The 16,839-nt window shown below is 48.8% G+C and overlaps 1 protein-coding gene across 1 annotated transcript in view; it reads left to right on the top strand.

Annotated features, from left to right (window-relative positions):
- Window positions 1-1,595: 1,595 nt before the first annotated feature.
- The window catches only part of Fndc1 (fibronectin type III domain containing 1), an 86,294-nt gene continuing 71,050 nt past the window's right edge, over window positions 1,596-16,839 (top strand). Inside the window, 1 exon segment of the mRNA XM_015498628.2 lies at window positions 1,596-2,115. The gene's annotated coding sequence lies outside the window, so the exon portion shown is untranslated.

Below are 16,839 nucleotides of genomic sequence, written 5' to 3'. Positions count from 1 at the left end.
TGGGAGGCCTCATTCTCTTGGGCTGGTGTCGCCTGGAAGCTGGAGCCAGGGCCACAGGTTTGGCTTGGCTACTGTATTAGTCTCCTGTGGCTGCTGGTACAAGGCACCACAAAACTGGGTGGCTTAAGCAAGAAAAATGTCTCCTCTCACATTTCTGGAGGCTGGAAGTCAGAGATGAGTTTTCTGGACTGAAGTGAAGATGCTGCAGAGTGTGTCCCTCATAGGCTCCAGAGAATGGTTCTTTGCCTCCTCCAGCTTTGGGGATCTGTAGGCATTCCTTGTCTGCCTCAGTGGCCACACCTCCCTCTCCTCCTCCTTGTAAGTACACACGTGATTGCCCTCCGTGTCCACCAGATGATCCAGGACAATCTCTTCCACAAAGGCTTAATTTAATCACCATCTTTCCCTCTTGTTAGGCAACACATGCAGGTTCCAGGGAAGAGGACATGGGTACCTTTGGGGGGGCATGTTTTAGCCACTGGCGGCTGCTGCTTTTCAACATCTGTAAACGACTGGGGAGATACTTCTGCCAGCTCCAGTTAGAAAAGTCCTGCTTGGATTGTGCTTGGACCACTTAACACCCCTTGGCCAGTGTGGGAAGAAGACAGTTGAGGAGGAGTGTCACTTGGTCCCAGTAGGGTAGGGGTTGCTATTCCGCAGAGAAGGGCAGGGTGGGGAGGCTGCTGCATAGACAAAAGCCATAGCTCCATTAAACTGCAGCAGGGAAATATTACAACACTAGGGGGTAAAGAAGAAAATGTGTATTTAAACATTAAAACGTCTGCAAACTGCCTGGGAACCCACAGAGCTTGCAAGATGAGTGAAGAAAGAACAAGGAAGAGGAAAGATGGGAGTTTCATGCCTGTCCCAGGTGCTCCAATTAGGCCATTAGGCAGGAGGTACCAGCCAGGTCTCATGAATGTTTTTGTTGTTTCCTTTCAGAAAAGGGATTCTGGGTTTCTCTTTTTCATCAGTCTACGATTCACTTAGCAAACTTTTTCCTCTCTGCAGAATGATAAAAATCTGGTCAAGTTTTGGGTTGTCACCATGGAGAGTTGATCCACATTGCGCTGGGAGTTTCAGCCAGGTCAGGTCGGCTAGCAAACTGGTCTGTGGACAGCAGCTCGTGGCGCGCGGGAACACTTTCCTGCCGCAGGAATCGTTGTCGCCTCCAGGGGCGCTGCCAGCCCTTCCAGGCACAGAGCTGACCCAAACCAGGTTGGAGCTCAGGATAAAAGAGGCCCGAGAATAGTGTTAAAATTGCAGAAACGAGAGGAAGCAGGGCCGGTTAAGTCCTTGGCCTGGATCAAAAGGCATACTAGCCGATTGTTTCCTTTTCAAGAAGCGTCATGCGCTCCCCAGAAAATGACAGCCAGGAGCAACAGTGTAAGGACTTCAGAAAGCTCCTGTCGCGCGCGCTGGCTGAGTGGGAAGAGCGCGGGGAACCACAGCTGCAACGACGGTCACGTGCTGATAGAGGTGAAGGGTTCTGGCCCCGCTTCCCAACTTTGAAACTAGAGGTGTTTATTTAAGGGGGCAAAGTGCATTCCTAGACTTGGCAGCGACTGGATACGCTGGGCTACTTCCCAAACCAGCAAGTGAGAGTTAGACAAAGGGCAGAAACTTCTCTGGCCACTTTGCCCGACACAGCGACCACCGACTTTTCAGAACTGCCAAATAGCTTTCGGGACGCGCGGGGCGCCTCAGGCGCCCGCCCCGCCCGCCTGGGTCTGGTCCCCGCCGCCCCGCACGCCTGCAGGGGGCGCCCGAGCGTGGCTAAAAGGCGCGGCCAAGGGCGGGCGGCCTCAGTGGCGAAGCCAGGCAGCCTGTGCGCGGCCAGGAGCGATCGCCGCGGGGCTGGAGCGCGGCGGGCACAGCGGCAGAGCGCACAGACCAGACGTACTGCGGAGGGGACCCGACAGCGGTGTTTCCATATTCCGCTGACTTGGGCCATTGCCCCTCGGCCAGCCGCCCGCGACCCCCGCCGGCGCACCCCACGCTCTCGATGGCCCTCGAGTGCGGGGCTCCCCCGCGCGCGCCGCGCCCGCTGTCCTGGGCGGCGCTGCTGCTCCTGGCCGCGCCTGCTCCCCGTAGGCTCCTCGGAGGCGGCCCCAGGTACGCGCAGCGCCCGGGCCCGGCCCCCAGGCTCTTGGCACCCTGCTTGCAGCGTCTCTGCCCACCCCACTTGTCGCTCTGGGGACCCCTGCCCCGCTTTGTGCTGGCTGTGTGTTTTGTCACTAACCTGTGCGTCCTTATCGCTCGGGTCGGGGAGCGCTGAGTTCAGGCACTAAGCGCTCTGCGCGCGAGGGAGCAACGGAACACCATCCGCACCAGGGGACTGCTTTTAACCCAATCGTCCAAAGCCTGGGTGTCGGGAGACTAGAGCCGTCTAAGTGCTCGGGGAAATTCAGGCAAAGGACAAACCAAGGAAAGAAAAAGTGACTCGGCGTTATGGAAGTGGGGTGGGGCTCTGGGTGTCATGTCTTTCTTTGCCCAGAATTTTCCTGGGGCGGTAGGTGGGCATTCTTTCCTGGAGCTCACCTGTCTTCAGGCAGGATGGCAGTCAGAGGGGGCCGCTCCAGAGAACAGAGGCAGGACTGTCCTCTGTGGGCAAGGGGAAGAAAGGCTAGCTGCCTCTGCGTTCCTTGGACCAGCCTCGCTCTTACCCAAGCCAAGCTGTGGGCAGCTGCAGTCCCGCGCGCCCCCGTCCAGGGTGGGAACTTAGGAGCTGGGAGAAGACTTTGTCTTGAGAGGAGGGAGAGGGAAGTGGGAAAGTCGCTTCCAGGAAACCTCACCCTTCCCCAAGCCAGAACCAGGACGCAAGCTTTCTTTGGGAGCAATGCACCTCAGAAGATGCCAGCGCGTTCTTGCACCCAGAGAGACAAGTCTGTGGTGGTTTTTCATTCCTAGCCTTTGGTGGTCCTGGTTTCTGCCTCCTGTGCATGCATTTTCACACTTGAAATGTGTGGCTCTTATATGTCATCAGTTTGTAGAAATCCAAGAAGACAATTTTGTTGATATTGCTCACTGCCAGCTGGATCACAAAAATTCAAATGCTATTCCAATGAGGGCTACTTGCTTTCGGATGCTATTTGGTGTCTGCATGGCTTTCTCACTACAAAGATAAAGGAAGAAAAGTTGGGGTACATAGCTTTGTGACTTTTTGGTAGGAAAAAGTGCACGTTGCTTGGCTCAAGTTTATGATGCCACATGCCACTTTTTCATAAAAGGTTGCATCAGCTGTAGGGTCCTTTTTCTCGCTAGTGATCTCTAGGAACACATTCACTGCATATTTTGTGCAGTACTTGACAGAATAAGACTGTTTTAGTTTTCCAGCTTCCCCACCTACAGCCCTCGGCTTTTGTTTTTCCAAGTTAAAACTTTCTGAGTGTTGAAAGAGTTTTTGTTTCAGAAAATGGAATCAGTGCTGAAGGAGCTATGTGGAGAGTGCAGCTTTATTCTGTTTATATTCTGCTGCCACCTCCCCCGTGGATTACATTTGAGTGTGTCTGAAGTCGGGGTTGTTTGTGAGAGCTCCCGGATCCCGCCGAGTGGTGCGCGGTTCCTTCTTTTGCCTTCTGCTCTGTAAATCACTGAGCTGTGGAATGTTGGAGTTGGAAGGCTTGCTGGCACTTCGCTCCACTGTGTTGACGTGGGATGTTCAGCAAAGTGATGACCAGACTAGAAATGGACAAAAGAGGGCAAGCACACTTCAAAATAAATATTGACCACATTTAAATCAAATCACAGAAGGACAGAAACAGAGCAACCTGCAGATAGCCCCCCTGCTGGGGGAGGAACTGGGGGGCATGCGATTTATTCATGGGCCCCTTGGGAAGGCTTGCTGACTGTCTTGCCATATGCAGCTGTAGTCACTGCTCTGGACTTGCTTTCCAGACCCTTAGCAAGGATGTGGACACACATTTCCCTTGCTCTCATGAAATTAATGCATGCCCCCAGCAAGCGGCTATGTCAGTCCTTCCCCTCTGCCTTTGGGGCCAGATTCTCTGTAAGGAAATTACTCAGGGCCACAGTGATGGTGGCAGACCATTATAGCTCCAGGGGGACTTTCCCTACAGCAGAAGTGATTTTAGGACACACTAAAGATCTTAAAATACCTTGCAATTTGGAGTCAATTAAAAAGCAAAATAAAATAGACAAGCAACACCCACCCCAACCCCCATCCATTCCTACAATAGGCTACTATGGAAACAATAAAATTATGATGGTGCTTGCCATCTGATATATTTTCTAAACACATGGATACATGTACACATTTAAAGTGAATATCTTGTGGTGATTAGGGGTGATTTTTTTTTCTTCTTTATAACTTAAAGACCCTGTCAGAGAATCCTCAAGCGCACATTATTAAAAAAAAATTAATAATAGGATGCCATCTGCCTCTTTCCCCTTGTTGACATTTGCACTGCAGGGACAAGAGGTTGGAGGTGAAACTGCTGGTGCTGACCATGAGTCAGGGCGGGGACACTATAATACACTAATAGTTACTGAAGTTTTCAGGCCTTTGCAGTTCAAAAAAGTTATGACAGTTTCAATGAAGAATGTCTTTGGTGCACAGTAAAATTAATAATTTCACTAAGTCTCTACCCTTGAACACATGTCAATAGTGACACAAATGAATTGTGAATTTTAAATATTGTGTTATCAAACATGTTAACATTTGGAAGATCTATATAACCAATTGTACCAATAAATCCAAATGGCCAATATATCAAGATATAGTGGTACAAAATGTTACATAGATAGAAAAAAGTGCAAGATAACCCAACAAATTTTTTCTTTCTTTTCATTTTTTATTTTATTTTTTGGTGCTGGAGGTTGAACCCACGGGCTTGTGTTTGGTGGGAAATCAGTAATTTGCCACTGAGCCTACATACCTACATCCTCAGCCCTTGCTCAGTGGACTTTTCCCTTCCTAGACAGGTTCTCACCATATTGTCCAGGGTGGTTTCGGATTTTGGATCCTCCTGCCTTAGCCTCCCAAGTAGCTGGGATGACAGGTGTCCACCAGGGTGGCTGGGCCCTAAAGGAATTTTAAAGTGAAAATTCTTTACTTTGTTTCAGATTCTAGGGCACAATGAACCTTTAAGAACTTCTCCTTGGGCTGTGGTTATAGCTCAGTGTTAGAGAACTTGCTAAGCATGTGTGAGGCCCTGGGTTCAATCCCAGCACTGGAAAAACAAAACAAAGCAAAATGAAACAAAACCTCCTCCAAACAAAAATAAAACAAAAAGCCCAAGAAATTCTCCTTGATGAGTTTTAGTCTAGTATAAAAGATTTTCCAAAATTATCTCAAAAGGCTATTATAATACAATACTTTTCCAACTAAATGTCTGTGAGAGGCCAGATTTTCTTCAACCAGAAAAGCATCCTGCAATTGATTAAATACATGAGCAGATCAGAGACCCAGCCATCTTCTGTTAAAGGGATTTACCAAAACATAAAAACAACAACACTTTTCTTCTCAGGATTTCTTTCTGTTTTTTGGAAAGTGTAGTTATTTTTCATGAAAATATATTTTCATGCCAATATGCGAGGATTTATTATTGTTATTTAAAAAGGAATGAACAGATACATATTTTATTTTTTATTTTTGTGTTGTCCTGGGATTTGAACCCAGGGCCTCCTGTGTGTTAGGCAAGGATGCTATCACTGAGCCACATCCCCAGCCCAACATGTATTTTAAACTTTTTTAAAGTTTGATTTTTAGGATAGATAAGATAGACTGGTAGATAAAGATAGATAAAAACTCATATCCAAATTATGGGATTTTCATAAACTTAAGAGTGGAAAGGACTCTAGAGGCCAAAAATTTTGAGCCACTGTTATACAATTAACCTTTAAGAAACTTTTAAGCCACTGCTAGAGGGAAGTAGCTTAAAAATAAAGATGCATGGATTTGAGTCTAAGCACTGTCACTGATCCACTGGTGGCCTTGGTCCGCCATAGACCCAGGATAGACCCAGGGAATGGAGATTCCTTTTGCCTTTAGAAGTCCTTAGAAGCTGTCCTGTGGCCAACCTGCCTGCAGCTCTCCAGGCTTCCCCTCCACACTTGTCCTCTTTGCAAGGAAGTAGTGAATGCATTCATTTTCCTTTTGTCCTATGCATTGGAGCCAAGCAGACAGAAGGCCTGTTCTCATCCACCGAGCACAGAATTCATTACTGTGAAATTAGAGGTTGTAATAAAATTGCAGAGTGTCAATCCATGTCCCTGGAGATTCATCACCAGACGATTCCAGAACATCTTCATTATGACCTACCAAGATTATTCATCTCCATACTTCAGTCACAAAGCCCTTTTCCCTGAAAAGAGGAGGGGAAGGGGTGAGAGTGGTGGAGTGAATGGTCTCCTATTGCTGTGTAACAGATGATCCCAGGCTTAGTGGCTTAAAATAACAGATTTTTTAAAATCTTATAGTTTTAGAGGTCAGAATTCCAAAAGGCATCTCTCTGGGCTAAAATAAAGGACTCTAAAATCAGGTTGCTCTGGGGGACCATTGGGGAGCAGTCTGTTTCCCTGCCCTTTCTAGTATCTAGATGTGTCCACATTCCTTGGCGCTGGGGACTAGGAGGAAGCCAACCTTGGGGACATTACTCTTCCACCTCAAAGGGAGAGGGGCATGGGAGCCTAGAAGCAAGTGGTCCAGGAGTGACCCCATTGTCATTGGCTGATTAAGAAATAGAGCTCTTTTAATAGTTCCTATGGAACTTAGGGATGCCTTAGGTTATAATTAAACCTCTTATCAGAAATTTTTATTTCAGTTAAAAAATGCAGAGCTGAGTATTTAAGGCATAAAATTAAAAGAGAGAAAAGAATAGTTCATGTCTGTGTTTACTGTGAATGCATGAATGTCGTGTTAGGATGCACACTAAGGAATACCGCTGGGCTTTTGGGGAGGATGGGGAAGAATGGGGTAGCTGGGGTGCGGTGGTGGCTGTTATTTCTTCCACATCTTTTACCAGCGTTAGCAGACATACACGGGAGCATTTGGAACCAGGGAGGCTTTGGTTATGCATGTGATCAAGCTTCTTTTTTCCTTCCTCCTAAAAGCTGTCCTTGCATTTGGGACTTGGCATGGTCCTGCCTGGGCCTGGGAAGTGGCGGCCCTTAGAGGGCGCTCCCGGTCTTCCGGAGGCGTTTCCACCTCCCGCGGGCACCTCCAGTCTTCCTGCTGGAAAACCTTACTTAGAGGTGTGTGTGGCTGTAGAGAGAAGATGACAAACGTCTGGTTATCACCTTTGCTCTTTCCTTAGCACCTGCCCATTTTGCAATTTTGATACTCATTGGAGCTTCCTTCAGATATTAACTTGGAAAGGACAAATCACTCTCAGTCAGTATAACTGTCTATCAGCAGTTTTCAACTAACCACTAATAAGAAAGGAATTTGAAGTCTCCAGGGTCAGCAGCCGGCAAGCTGTTGGGGTACCGCTGGTGCCTCTGCGGGCACAGGCCAAAGCTGCAGCAGCTGGGAGATGGGGCAAGAATAAGGGATGTGGGAAGGGCAGGGCTGGGGAACTCCCTCTCCGCCCAGATAAGCGCTTTCCCTGCTCTCTCCCTTCTACCCTCAAAGCTTATTTTTGCACCAAAAGAGAATAATGCAAACTATTCTACTTTTTCTAATTAGAGTATACAATGCAATGTACTATAGACAGCTACACTTATAAATGTAGCAGAATACCCTGAGCACTGTTAATGTTGATTAGGAAGGAGAAAATACTCACATTTTCCTACTGAGGTCTCTCTCCTATTCGTGGTGGAAATGTTTCCATTACTGCATCGTCATAACTGATCAAGTACGATCTACAAAACTCTGTTTCATCTTTATGAGGAGTTCCTAGGTGTGCATTTATATTTCCTTTTAATAATAACTGGTGGTTGAAGTGCTTTGAGTGTACCTTTCCAGGCATGTTATTTTATTTAATTTTCACAGCCACCTTGTGAACTTGGTGACATTCTCTTTTTCTCCCATGGGAACTGAGTTCAGAGTAGTGAACTGGTTTCCTGAAACTCATCATTTAGTTTGTGCTCGACCTGGGCTTTGGAACGTGATCTTCTGAACCCAAGTCCTGCAGTCTTCCTGCGGACTGTGTTTCTGCCTGTTTCCCTTGCTTCCTACTGTAGCCCGGGCACAGCCCCTATGTAGCTGATCTGCTGAAAGCACCCTTCTCTGTCTGCTCTCCTCACATTCTGCCACACACAGAAGTGTGTTGAACGGTGTAGGGTTTACCTGAAGATGAAGTGGCAGTGAACCTGTCCCTGCTACAAAACAGATTTGGGGTGTGGCTATGAACAAGGTCCTCCTTGTGGGGAGCCTGATTTGCATGGAGATTCTGTTGAAACTGTCCCTGTCGGCTCCTTAAGGCCAGCATACTGTGCCTAAGCCATTGCGTAATTTCTTTGCGGTTTAACACAGTGGCTGTCTGTGAATGCTCCACCCTTAGGAGGGAGACCACAGCTGGGAACCTGTCAGGACTGTATTGAAATGAAGTGGTTCCTTGAAGTCACATTTTGTGCTAAGACATTCAAATTTGTTTCCTGGGCAGCACTGGAGTCAAGGATCAATGAAATGTTAGTTGCTGACCTATAAGGTCGACAGGTCCCTCCCTCTGAGTGGTGGTGAGGCTAAGATGAATGATATTATGTTTTGAAGTTGTAAGAAGAATGTGTCCTTTGAATGCTAGGATTTGATTTTTAGGGGAAGTTTTCTGGTGTTGTACCCCTTTATCCAGTTTTTTAGGACGGATTTGTGCCTTGTGACTTTGGCAGGTCATAAGTCTTCAGGCCTCAGTTTTCTCATCTGTGAAATGAAAGGAGTGACCTAGATATTACTAAGGGCCCTCTAATTCTGAGGGAGTCTCCATTGGGAGGACATGCGTTCTGTCAATTGGCCAGTGTCGATACACCTCCGACAAAGGGCTACAAAGTCAAAAGACACAGCACGCAGATGGGGCAGAGGGTGGGTGGAGCCCAGGAGAGGGGATGCCATTAGAACAGATGGACTTGAATCAACTGGAAGGTCAGGACACTGTGCTGAGCTGGGTCTTGGAGAGGGCACGGGCATTAGTTAGAGAAGGAAGGCAGGAAGGATAAGTCTGGACACATAAAGACGTGCGTGGGGTACTGTGAGCGTTTAGCATGGCTCTTGCAGGGTGGTGTGGGATCAGGTGACAGTCAGGGTAAGGGGGTGGACAGCAACCAGCTCAGGAAGGTCCTGGAGTTTGACCTTAATCCAATAGTGGTCACTGAAGGAGGGTCTGCAGTACTGCATGTCCCTGGTTCAGTGGGGTGGTGCGGGCAGCCACGGGGAGGAGGGCTGGGCACTGCTGAAGGGGCCACTGTGCCCGTGTTCACTGTGTCTCGGGCTTCTTTTATATTTTCTTACTTATTTTGGGTTTGGGGTCTTCTTCCTTTCAATCTAGATCAGAGGTCAGCTCCTACTGTCTATGCCTTCAGTCCAACCTCATTTGAAGAATCTTCTTTGTGCCATGTTTTCTGAAATGGCTCACATATTCTAGAAGGACCCCACACTGGAAAGGGTCCAGGCATCACATTTGGGCATCTGGTAGGTGAATAGTTAAGAAAAGTTCCTGGGACATAGAGTACATTGGCCTCAGGGCTGGGGCTGTGGGCAGAATTCAGTGCGGTTTCCAAGGGAAGACCCTGTGCGAGTCACTCAGGAGTTGGACCAAAGAGGAAACCAACGGTTATAATCTCTTTAGTCTGAGCATGGGCCCCTGACCAAGTGTGGCTCTGGGTCCCTCATGTGCTGAGCCTGAGGCTGGAGCTCCTCAGTGTTGGGATAAACACCTGAGAAGGTTGTGCAGTGACAGCTCCAGATCTATGATGACACCATGTTTGTCTGGAGATGATGTCTCACAGACAGTCCCTGGCTGAAATTCACAGACTGGCCAGGGGCAGCAGATGTGGATGGGGGCCAGCTGTCAGGTGTGGTGTCCCTGATGCTGGGAAAGCCCCCCAGCCGGGCAGGGGCAGGCAGCCGCTCACTGTGAGCTGCACTCGGAGGAAACTGGTGGGGCTGCTTTTGACAAAAGCTGTGTGACATTTGCCCTCCCTGGGACAGATGGGTTCTTGGGGAAATGATGGGCACAGCTGCTGTGGCTGCAGACTCTCAGGGAAGCCACCTCCTTGGAATATTTTATAAAATCAAATCGCCTGCAGAGAAGGAGATTTGGGCATGCTTGGGCATGTGCTGGTGAGGACACATCGCACTCAGGGGACAGCAGCGTGGGGTGACTTTCTCTGGGAAGGCAGGTGTCTGCGTTATTGTCAAAGCAGCTTTGTTCTGCCGATGTGGGGTACCTGTTCCCTGCAGGCTGAGGTCAGGGCTCTGGGCTTCGCTGTAGGTTTTGAAGTCTGTTTTAAAAAATCCTGTGTTTGAGAGTAGTTGTGGCATCCTGTGCAGCTGAGGAAGCATGCCAAGGTCCCTAGGACCCTGCACTCAGTTCCCCCAAAGGCACCGTCTGGCCTCGGTGTAGGACAATATCCCAAGCTGTCTCAGTCAGCTATTTTGCTGCTGTGATTATAGGATCCAACCAGCACAATTGTGGAGGAGGAAGAGTTTATTTGAGGGCTCACGATTTCGGAGGTCTCAGTCCATGGAAGGCTGGCTCCATTCCACAGGGCTCAAGGTGAGACTTAACATCATGGCAGGAGAGTGTGGCAGAGGGAAGCAGCTCACATGGTGATCTGGAAGCAGAGAGAGAGATTCCACTCTCCAGATACAGATATATACCCAAAGCCATGCCCCAATTCCCACCTCCTCCAGCCACACCCCACCACATCAGTTACCCTGAGTTAATCCCTATCCAGGGAGTAATTCACTGATTTTTTATGTTAAGACTCTAACAACCCAATGGTCTCTCCTCTGAACCTTCCTGCGCTGGCTCACGTGTGAACTTTTGGGGGACACCTCACAGCCAAACCATGATACAAGCCAAGCTGGTGTTGGTTCCATCCTCTGGCCTTCCCCAGTTCTCCATGCTCTCATTTCTTCACAGGTGTGTGTGTGTGTGTGTGTGTGTGTGTGAGAGAGAGAGAGAGAGAGAGAGAGAGAGAGAGAGAGAGAGACTCGATCCCACGTGGAGGTTGTGTGAACCACCACAGCCAGGACCAGGAGAGTTCCAGCAGAGGGACTCTTCCTGTTGCCCCTCCATAGCCACGTTCTCCTCCCTTCCTCCACCCCAGCCCTGGGCCACCACTGATCTGTTCTCTCACTTTGTGATTTTATTATTTCAAGAGAGTCATATAAGTGAAATTATAGGGTTTATAGCTCTTTGAAATTGGAAAAAGCTTATTTCAAAAATATATATTTATTTTGCCTATTCTTGCAATTCCTATGGATAGCTTGCAAATGTCTGTATGTGAACCCAGATAACCACCATATGTAATTTGCCATCACGGGGAAATGCCATTTCCATCCCACCAAGTCATCTGACCTGATTACTGTAGTAATCTCCCCCTGAATCCCCTCCTTCTTCCCTCTGTCTCTACACTCTGGTGTCAGAACAGCAACCACAGTGATTCTCATGAGGCAGAATCAGGGCCTTTGCACCTGCTGTGTTCTTTGCTTGAACAACTTGCCATCAGCACCCATGGGTGGGGTCCTCATCTGGTTCAGATTCTTTATGCAGCCTTGTCTTCTCACGAGCCTGACTCTGACCCCCTTCCTGCCTGCAATATTGCAATCCCGTCTGTACCCCAACACTTCTTGTCCCTGCTGTTTATCCACACCCTTCTCACCACCTGATATTCAGGTATTTTGCTAATCTTGTTTGGTCATGGGTTGTCCTCCGCTGCTGGAATGTGACCTTCGTGAGGGCTGTGCATTTGGCTGCCTTTGTTCACTGCTACATCCTCAATGCCTTCAGTGCTGCCCACACACAGTAGAGGCCTGGTGGGGGTCTTCTGAGTGATTGGATGCATCTTCTTTGGTGCTAATCACACATGATACACATTAAATGTACTTATGAGTGCTGGCCTTCTGCCAACAGGATCCATGGGGGGGGTGCTGGTGGATGTGGGACAGCCCCTGCATCCACGTGGGGTCAGCACTAGCATTGTTAAGAGAGTTGGCTTGTGTTCAGTGCAACCTGCAGCTAGAGGGAGGAATTCTGTTTACCTGGTGCGTCTGCACCCCAGCCCTGCCGCAGCAGAGTGCACAGAGTAGCTGGCTTGAAATGACAGAATCATTCTTCTCCAGTGCTGGAGGCTGGAAGTCTGAGATCTGTGGTAGGTGGAGGCGTTCCTTCTGAGGCCTTTGGCAGGGCGTCTTTCCCTGCCAGTTCCTGGTTCCTGGTGGCTCCGTGGCTTGTAAATGCGTCTCTGCAGCCTCTGCCTGCGTGTCATGTGGTGGTTTCCCTGTGTCTTCTCTTCTTATAGGGACATTAGTCTTGTTGAATCAAGGCCAATCCTCACCCACTGTGACTTGGTTACCTGGACAATGACCCTGTTTTTAGATGAGATCACATGCATAAGAGCCAGGGGTCAGGACTTCCATATATCTTTGGGGGACACAATCACCCACAAGAGTTGATGGGCCGGGCAACATGGTTCCCGTTCAACATGGGTCATAGTTGAGAAGATGAGCTCCCTGGGTCACATTGTGTGTGTGAACTCTCAAGGAGTTTCAAAGACCTGTGGACATTCATGGGGGCTTAATTCTTAGATGGCACCTGGCTGGTTCATCACCAATAAACTAAGTGATAAATGACTAACTCAGATCTTCTATGGGCAAGTCACTGCTGAGGGCCTCGATAAATTGCTGAGGCCGACCTTGAACTTGGTGGTCCTCTTTCCTCAGCTTCCTGAGTCTCTGGGATTACAGGTGTGTGCCACCTGGTGGCCCTCACCCAGCAACTTCATTCTGCACCTTTCTGATAGTCTGGGAGAATGAAAGCATCTCCCTGTGATTAACAGCACGCAGAAGCCACACAAGCACCTACGGATTTCTGAGCAAACCGCGAAGGAGGCTCTCGGTCCTGGGACTGACCCCATTTCCACAATTGCCTCACAGCTACATTTTCAGCTCTAGCACTCAGGGAGGAAGACATCTGGACAAGACTCAGGTCACGCATCCGTCTTGTAGAGAACGAGGGTTTTGATTTGAAGTCCATGAGATGAGTTCCTTGGGGTCTGCTGGTCCGCTGAAATCGCTGTGTGTTTTCATTACAGGACACCATTCAGCACATCCCGAGAGGCCTGGATCACAGAGAGGGCTTGACCAAACGTCCTCTTGGAATTCAAGCCAAGGAGAACAGTGGCCCAGGGCTCCCACGAGGGGGAAATCTCTAGTAAGCCCTCCTCAGATCCCCTGATGCCATTCTTTGTTCCCTGACCACCAGCTTCGGGAGGACTTCCTTCCCCAGCCCTCTGGACCCTGGGAATGTCTGTTGTTGGTGACACTCAGCTGATATTAATGTCTGAGCTGCTTCCATGTGCTTCTCAGTGGTTTGAAGACCATGGCTTTGGTGGTGGATTTTGGATATTTGGAGTAAAGAGCTCATATTCTGGGGTAGGGCCTTGCTTAGTAAATGTCACCAACTGACAGCACATCCACAGTCGTAACCTCCAAAGGCGGACACATGAGTGTCCACATGCTCACTGGGTCTCACTGCCTAGTCACAGAACGTTGAAGACTCTGGATTCAGACTGATAGGCAGGCTGAAGGGCGGAGGTCAGATCAAGTTAATTGAGTTTCCTTTCCACCCTCGAGATTTAAAAATTCTAGTTCAAAGTATTTTTCCAAGATGAAGGCAACCGAGGAGATTCCCTGCTGTGAGGAGGGAGAATCCGCTGAGAGCGGAGGTGCTGGGAAGACTGAAGGTCATTTTCTAACACAGCTGCCCGGTGGGTGGCTCTTCTTCCTGGTCTCATATCTCATATTTTTTAGTGCTTTTGATGTTCTCTTTTGTTCTTCCTTGCATCAATCCTATAAGGTAAATTGGGTAGCTGTTAGCTCCATTTGTAAAAAAGGAACTAATCAAATTTGATAGGTGCAGAGAGAAACTTGAATGGCATATTTGCTTTGTTTGGGCATCCTGAAGTGGGCAGATGAACGAACTAGATGAGGAGGAAAATGGGCTCTTCTCAGCCTTTGCTGGACATCGATGGACAGTCCGTCTTCCTAGAGATCTCTCCTCTCCTGGCTTCCATCATGGCAGCTTGTCTTCTGAGTCTCCTCTTTGCCACTAATATTTAAGATTTAAAATGTCTCCTGGTCCTCCTGTCATCCCAGACATCTGTGTTCTTGTGCCCCTGAGATGTGAAGCAGAGAGTTGAATGTGCGTAGCTCGGAGAATCCAGGGTGGGGTTGAGAACTCGAGAGCCGTCAGCACGCAGGTAGAGTTTGCAGTCCTAGGACCGGATGAGCTAAGTTAGGGAGCAGAGTCAGAGGGAGTGCAGGAGAGAAGAAGGGGTGCCAGAGATCGGGCATTGGAGATCCAGCAAAAGGGACCAAGAGGGAAGGGCCAATGACGTGGAGGAAAATGCAAGGATGTGGTGCCGGAAGCCAGGAGAAGAGGTTCTTGCAGGAGGAGAATCACTCAGCTGTGGTTGGAGGGAGAGGAAGTTGAGGACTGAGAGATGAGGCTGAGATGAAACAGAGAATCTTCTAGACACTCGGGAGGTCTGGTTCAGTGCACTGAACCCAGGCTTTCCCATGACTTCAGCGGCTCCTGATGGCTTTCAATTTTGCATCTTTGGTTCTGATTTCTTCCGGGCCTGCATCGATTGCTTTGAGTTGTATTTGCATCTGAGAGGCAATGAAGGGGTAGGAGGAGCATGGTTGTGGTTTGGGTGGGTCTGGGTCTGACGGTGGTCGCTGACAAGCTGTAGGCATGTCACAGGGGAAACCGTCTCGATGGTGTGGAGGTCTCATCACTGATAGTAGGTGCTCAGTAAATATCTGTTGGCCAAATGAGCAAAATGGCCGAATGAGGCAGGTCACCAGCCAACGTTCCTTTCCTTTCTTCTCCTTACTTCCTCATGATTCTTTCTGTATCAAGATGAACTCACTGCATGGGTCTCAGCTCTTCAGGTGTGCCGAGCCTTCCTCCTTCCTTCCTGAGAGATGACTTGCTGTGCCACCCTCGGCATTAAGAGATGATCTGAAAGACTTTGAGAACCATCACTAGGAACCTGGCTGTCCCTGGGTCCTTGTGACAGTGACTTCCCTCACGCTGACATCTGCTGGGCTTCATTACTACCTCCCCGTGACACTAGCCTGGCCTCTTCCGAGGGATTTTTCAGGAGTGTTGGGAGCTAGATGAGCGTGATCCCAGGGACAGGCCCAGTGGTCGACATAGTTAGACAATGACTTTCACATTTCGGGAAAAGGAATGAGTTTCCCGGAGTTTTCTCTGGCCGGCATGCCAAGCAGTTTGTAGTAGGCTGGGTTTAAGCTGGACCCGCAAACAATGGTAATTCTTCAAGAAACTATTTCTTGGTTGTGAATTGAATTTGAAGAATGTGCAAAAGAGTCCCACAAAAGCCTGGAAAGTCCCCGTTGCTCCCTGGGTCTCTGCTGGTGTGTCCAGGGCAGGCGTGAGCCCTGCGCTCTGGATCTGGCCCTGACCATTTGCTCTTTACAGCCCCTTGTATTCTTGTTGTTATAAGTAAGTACATTCATGGACTCCCTCCCAACCGTTCTGGAAAGCCAGTGGGGGGAGATGGGGGAAAATCTTGACTTTTTCCCTGCAACAGTAGCTTTTGCTTACATTAGTTTCTAAATAAAATGTCCAGAGATTTAAAACCTCAAATCCTAATGACCGAGTTTTGCCAGCTCCGCTGGTCAGGAGCGCTCCATTCTCTGACTGTGTCATTTGGGGACAGACGTATGTACTCAAGCCGATGGCAGACTGACAAACAAAGCATGGTCGTTGTCAAAATTAAATTCTCGGAGCGAAACCCTTAGAAACAATAACCGGAGAGATCAACTTTAAAGCAGCTCTATTCGGAAATCCAGAGGCGAAGTCGTTGGATTTTATAGATCAGAAGATTTGGGCTCCTGATCACACAATGTCCAATTAGTAGCCGCTTAGCACAGGGAAAGGGCCTACTGGCTTCCTTGTGAACTTGGGAGCAGAGAGGCCAGGACTGGCTTGGGGACTTCTCAAGGACCTCAGGGACCCAGGAGTGTCCCATGTGCCTACTCTGCCACCACTGTCCATGTCATTATTCTCAAGCATGTCACCTTGTGTTGCAAGACGGCTGCTGCATCTCCACGTATCACACTGACATCCCAGGAGGGGAAAGGGGGGAGGAAAATACAGAAGGCCACGAGCACATTGCAGGCGAGCCGACCCTCAGAATCCTTTGCTGGAAGTGATAACCTCGCCTTGTCCTTAGCTACACTCCTTTGCATTTGTCCTCACTGCAAGGGAAATTGACAAGTCACCCTGTGGGGACATTTGCCTTCCAGCCTATAAGGTACAGGAAGGCATGGGACAAAGAAAATTCTGCCCTGGCCTTGGGAGAGCCACATCAAAGTGTCCACCATGGCAGCTTCTGAATCCCATGCTAGTGGATAAACTCACCAATTAGGAAACTTGACTCGACGGAGAGTCATAAAACCCCACTTAAACAGGCCAGAGAACATCTAGAGGGAGAAGCCAGATTTGTTTTAAGAGTATTTGTTGGACAAACTACAGTCAGTCCTGACTGATTTGAGAATTTCATTTTTGCTCTGCCCCTTGCTGTTTATTTCGAAATAGAATTCCTTGATGCTTCACTTTATGGTTAGGTTTTGTTTTTCTGCTTGGTTCTTTCCACATTAGAGAGGAGTGGGAGGGAGCGGAT

This window comes from Marmota marmota, unplaced genomic scaffold (genome assembly GCF_001458135.2).
Source record: "Marmota marmota marmota unplaced genomic scaffold, marMar, whole genome shotgun sequence".
In the NCBI taxonomy this organism is placed as follows: Eukaryota; Metazoa; Chordata; class Mammalia; order Rodentia; family Sciuridae; genus Marmota; species Marmota marmota.
Note: the sequence above shows the minus strand (reverse complement) of the source record. Positions and strands in the feature narration are given on the sequence as shown.